The sequence below is a fragment of the Mauremys reevesii genome, linkage group 3 (genome assembly GCF_016161935.1).
Source record: "Mauremys reevesii isolate NIE-2019 linkage group 3, ASM1616193v1, whole genome shotgun sequence".
NCBI lineage: Eukaryota > Metazoa > Chordata > Testudines > Geoemydidae > Mauremys > Mauremys reevesii.
Window position 1 is genome coordinate 185,001,851 of NC_052625.1, and position 6,000 is coordinate 185,007,850.

Sequence of the window (6,000 nt, forward strand, 5' to 3'; positions counted from 1 at the left end):
TGAGCCTCACCAGTCAGATCCAACCCAGCCCTGCAGGGAGAAGATAGAGCTGCTGGGGGGAGCCCACACTGAATCTCTGGGTTGGATCTCAGTACAGTTTCCTATAATTTACAGACATTAGTGGAAGTAAGTGGGAAAACACCATAAAGAAGGAATCACAGACTGGAGGCCAAATGTCTTTGTGAATTGTATTACACCAAAGACACCGTGTGAGCCTAACAGCAACAGTAATTGTCAGCCTTTCTTATTTAAAGTTGTGTTCGTGCTTGGTATTGTGCATGCTGAAACAACTGGTTATGTCGTGCAACTAAATGTTTCATCTATTTGTCAATATAATACCGTGGGTGAGCCTACATGAAAGCAGATTGTCAGATGTACTAACCCCTGTAATTATTCTGTGAGGTTTAAATATATATATATTAGAAGTTAGGCACTGTGTTATATTTTTCATTTTAAAGGAAAATAAGTCTGTAGTTAGTGATGTTAGCCTAGCTAGGGCACATGGTAACTGCTGTTCTGTAAGAGTTTATCTTTGGAGTGTTATTCAGTAACAAAAAATGTGAAACTGGTGTGCCTGCCTGCGATTCCTGAGAGAGAGAGAGAGAATCCAATTATTTCTACTTTTACTATTTAGAGGGTTTCTATAGAAGAATCTAGCTGTAGTCTCTCACAAGGTTATGACTTCATTGTCTGTACCAGTATTGTAAGTCAGCTAGAAGAATTCCGTAGCACGGAATTGGTAAGTAAATAGATTTATTCCCCTCTATGTAGGTTACAGTAGGATCACGCCTCATTGTAGCAGGTGCTTTACGAACAAGTAGTAGAAGGGCAATCCCTGCTGCGGAGTGCTCACAATCTTGGTTAATGATAAGAGAAGGAGGAGACAGTAATACAAGCAGGTGTTTGCTGAGAGTAGCTGTGCATATCATTTTATATTGGTAGATATGAATTCAATGTTCACTAAAAAAGCTAAGATTATAATGTGAAGAATTAAAATCTAATGGATGCAGCACCAAAGACCCATGGCTTGGAGCCTATGGTGTAGTCTTGCCTAATATCTAAATTGATCAGAATTGATTTTACATAGGCCTGGGAGGGACCTCCTGGTCATCAAGCCCACTCTCCTGCTGTCACAGGCAACCCCTTCATATTTTTCCATTCACAAATGTATCAAGCTCCATCTTAAAACCAGTTAGGTTGTTTGCTCCACTGCTTCTATAGACAGGCTGTTTCAGAGCCTTTCTCCTCTGATGGTTAGACACCTTCTTCTAATTTCCACCCTGATCTACTGCTTGAACTTTATGCCAAAAAAAAATCATCTTCTCTGTTTATGCTTTTATCAGAAAAAAGGTGAACAGCTTTTTACTTTCATTGAACAGAAAAATTCCAGCAGAAGCCGTGTCTTTGTAAATGTGACACAGGCTTAAACAGACACCTTTCTGCCATTCATCCCATGTCCTACATTGCCCTCTGTGTAGACCTTTGGATTCTTCAGAGGGAGAAAATGAGTAGTGATTACATGGTCTTCTGGAGTGAGGTTGTATAACACTTAATTGCAACTTCCCTTAACCACTAAGGCTGCCTAATGCCTCAACAAAGGTTATTTATAAAAGTGTTTAAGCAGAGCTACTACAGAGGGGTCAGAAGGCATCATTGATAATACTAGATAATATTTAGTCCTGCCTTGAGCGCGGGGGACGGGACTAGGTGACCTTTCGAGTTCTATGTTCTATGATTCTGTGATTGAATTAATCTCAAATACTGTAATGTAATTCCAGTTATCTAGTATTAGCCCAGCATGAGTTGCACTGACCCAGCATCATACTTCTGCATTTCCTGGCTTTTAGAAGTACTTTTCATATCCATTATATTTACATCTATTTTTAAGATGAAATTCATCTTTGGTAAATACCTCATAGCAAATGTAATCTCTCCTTTAATTGTATTCTAGATAACAAATTACATAGAACAGTAATGTTATGCAGTTAACCACCCAGAACCTTAACTCTGACCCTAGTATTTCCAATTGTCACTATTCATAATCTACCCCCAAGATATGTATATGCTTCAGGCGGATGGTGTGTATGTGCATATATCAATACACATGTGTGAGTATGTATATAGCACAAGTAGAATAACTATACACATGGCCGTGTGCTTTTGGTACAATCTTCAGTTAGTCTGACTTTGTCATAACTGCTCATCTCCACAAATTGTTGTTGTGTATTAACCCTGTGGGGATCAGAAGTGAACTGCCTGCTGTGGGCTGACCAGCGTACTTTTTGCATACACACCAGCCACTGTTGAGCAGAGGAATAGGAATTACATGGAGTCAAAGACTCATACAGCCATAAATGCACTGTAACAGTGAAAGGAACCTTAGTGTAAATGAGAATCAGACTCATAAATTGTACCATTGGGGGGCTATTCTGAACATTTATTCTAACCTTCATCACAGAAGACATAGAATTTCACTATGTGATTCCTGCATCATGCTCAATACCGTCTACTCAAATTATAGCATGCTTTCTAGAAAAACAATTCATCTTAATTTAAAGACTCCAAGTGACAGAAAATTTACTACATCCCTTGGGAAGTTGTTCCAATAGTTATTCTCACTGTTAACATTTTGTATCTTTTTTTCTAGTCTGAACTTTACTGATTTCCAGTCTATCATCATTGTAATTTCCCTCAAGAGAGAAATCCTATTCAGCTGCGATGGAAAATAGAACTCTTGGAGAATGCTAACAAAATATTCAAAAATATGGTTCGTAAGAGTTACTGAATGTCTGCCATTTCCTAACAGTTAATAAATATTTGCTTATATTCTACACATATGAAGCATTTGAAGTGCTGAGGATTATTTCCCTCTCCATTGATAAAAGCTTCCCCCGCAACCTTCATCCAGCCCAAAAAAGGCTGCAAATAAATCGTCTGTATTGGAAGATTAATGGCCCAGTAGGTGATCTAACTTAAGTGGATGATCCAGGCAGACTAAGTTTCCAGCACATTGTAGAGCCAAATAAAATAAATTATATGATTTTGACGGACATTTTAGAATTGTACTTTTCTAACTGACCTTGTCTGTATTATATGCTTTGTTAGGCAAGACCACACAATATTTTTAAGGGATCACAGAGTTCTAACTTTTCCAAATTTTGTTAGGATGAAAGCAGCTCAGATATTATAGTTCTAGATCTACAGACAAAACATAGTGTCTGTTCACGGAGCATTCCAACTGATGACTTGTTGGTTAGATTGGCCTGGCATATATATTTTTAATCTGTCAATCTTTGTTTAAAAAAATACTGAAAAACCCTGTCATTGTGCTCATACAAATATTGTATCTGAACTGAAAAACAAAAACAAAAATATTCTGTCCCATGCCCATAAGGAAAAGAGAGCTGGAATATTACTATTTATTTGTATTTCAGTAATGTCTAAAGGCACCAGTTAACAAGGGCCCTATTGTGTTAAGCATGGTATACAGACATGAGCTGAAGAGCTTCAATCTAAGTATAAGACGAGTCAATATGTGAATTCAACATGTATAAGGAATATAGAGGAATATAATACAAATCCTCCCAGATTTGGGACCAAGGACAAAGGGGAAAAAATGGTAGACTTTTCCAGAAAGTGATCTTTTACCATTAGGTTGAGATATTTCTGATATAGCCCACCTAGTTAAGAATTCACTGTGATGGAGAATATAATTTTTGGGACACAGATAGTCAGGGCCATCCCTAGTTATTCTGGGGCCCTATGAAGCCCCTCCATTGGGGGGCTGTGTGGGGCCCCAGTCCTCCATGGGGAGAAGGGAGGCTGGCCTCCGGCCTCTATGGGGGTGGGGGGCGGGGCTGGCTTGAGATCAAAGGGGAACCACTCCCCCGCACTCACTGACGGCATGGCTGGGGCCAGGCCACTGCACTTCCCACTGCTGGTGAGTGCAGGCCCAGCCCTGCTGCACTCATCAGGGGAGTGGGGCGGGGCTGGGGCAGAGCAGGGGTGGAAAGAGTCGGAGCAGGAGCTGGAGCAGCTCACAGCTGCGCAGGGCACCAAGAAATTTGGTGCCCCAAATATCCTGGTGCCCTATGCAGCTGTGTACTTTGCATATGGGTAGGGACGGCCCTGCAGATAGTGAAAAGACCCTGCCGTGGCTGCTGGGCAGGCGCCCAGCTCTGCAGGCAGCACCCCGCCAGCAGCAGTGCAGAAGTAAGGGTGGCCATACCATACCATGTGTTCTGGTTCTCCTTCAACCTGATTATTCATAGATTCCTATTGATATTAGTTTCTAATAGCATGCAACACATTTCAGAGTCATAATTGTATTTGGCAGATGTTGCCAGGCTAATCACCCCACAACAAGATGACAAACATTAGTTATTTTAATGACAGAGGAAGTCTCTTACAATAAAAGTCATTACAATAGAAGTAATGAGCTTACAATATAGGTTAGTCATAGGATGATATCGCAAAAGGTTTAACATATGCTATTTTTCAAGTTGACGGAGGTTATGAGGATAAGATTATTACCCTGGTTTTACAATTATTGCAAATTGGAAAATCCAGGCAAGCTTTAAACTAGAATATAGATCTTGTTACTTTAAATAAACTCTTTTATGAATTGTTCATTGGGGTATATTAGACTGTGCCTTGCTGAACTCCTATGTTGTTCTGGCTTGCTTGCCCATTTAGTCAAGCAGATTATATTAGTAATTTGGTTGGTCTTTTGGCTGAAATATTAAGATAATGTAATGATATCCCATCTAAAAACCTACTGAAGTGAAAATTCTGCTCATCAGCATCACTCTGAAGCAAGGTTAAGCAACCTTTGAGAAGAGTTAACTCTGATATGTTTTATAATATACATTTCAAAATAGTGTCATCTTATGCCTTTAATTCACTGTGATTAGACTGAGACTTTTTGCCATGAAGCAGCTTTAAGGAAAGTACCAATAAATGGATCTTCAGTGACAATTTTACATACATACCATTTGGTGTTTATAAAATTTCCTACCTCATTTACAAACAGGCCTTCATATTTCCATTTGAAATATGCATAATAAATCACTGCTGGACTCAATTTGCATGCTTCCTATCTAATTTTGAGATTACTGTTTAACTTGTGTCTCCACAATATGAAAACTTCCTGTTGAAATTCATCTATATGTAAATTGCATTATCTTCCAAAGATGTGAAAAAGAAAGAACCATTGAGCCTTAAACTTTTTAATTTCTTACAGAAACTAAACACTACAGCATCCTGCAACACTCTATCATGGCCAAAGTAGAAGAGCCCTAAGAAATAACACTATGCCTTTAAGTTGACTAACTGCAACAAGGTAGCCTGCAGAGTTTTCTATAGTCTCAGATGTGAATGACTCCCTCACTGCCACACTATATTTATTATGCCTAATCATGAGCTTTACTTGAATACTGATGGTTGTTAATAGACACTATCATTGAATCAAATATGTCCATAAGTACTGGCTCCACCCCTTGCAGTGAGAAAATCAAGTACATAAAACTAGGTAGAGAAAAATTCACTGTAGACTGATCATAAATCACAAAAGCCCTAGTCGATGAAAGATGTAGTGAGGAAATACATTTATTGCCTCATATTCCAATAGCCCTTTTATTATTAGCAACAAACCAAACAATTTTGCTGAGAAATACATGGCCATAAATCATCTTCTTGTGTTTGATCTTGGAAAGACTCAACATGAAGGTTCTGCTCTGCCTAATAATCTAGCTGTAGATATACAGCAGCTATTACTTCTACCTCAAAGAAATAGAAATTTCATGGAAAAGCAGTGGCAACATGACAGGCAACCTCACGTGTCAGATTGTCTGTACAACCCATGAAATACAAATTAGTCCTAGGAATGGATTGTGCACTTAACATTTCCAAAGGTATAGTCAAAATCATATCAGATGTTTCACACCCATGAAATGGAGTTATTCTTCAGGACATTGATAAAAAGCAATAAATCAGTTCTCA

At 38.9% G+C, this 6,000-nt stretch overlaps 1 long non-coding RNA gene across 2 annotated transcripts in view; it reads left to right on the top strand.

Annotated features, from left to right (window-relative positions):
* Positions 1 to 2,788, top strand: part of LOC120400105 — a 43,166-nt gene extending 40,378 nt beyond the window's left edge. For both annotated transcript variants that reach the window (XR_005595538.1, XR_005595537.1), the window contains one exon: positions 2,648 to 2,788. This is a non-coding gene — a long non-coding RNA (uncharacterized LOC120400105). The remainder of the gene's footprint in view (positions 1 to 2,647) is intronic.
* The last annotated feature ends 3,212 nt before the right edge of the window (positions 2,789 to 6,000 follow it).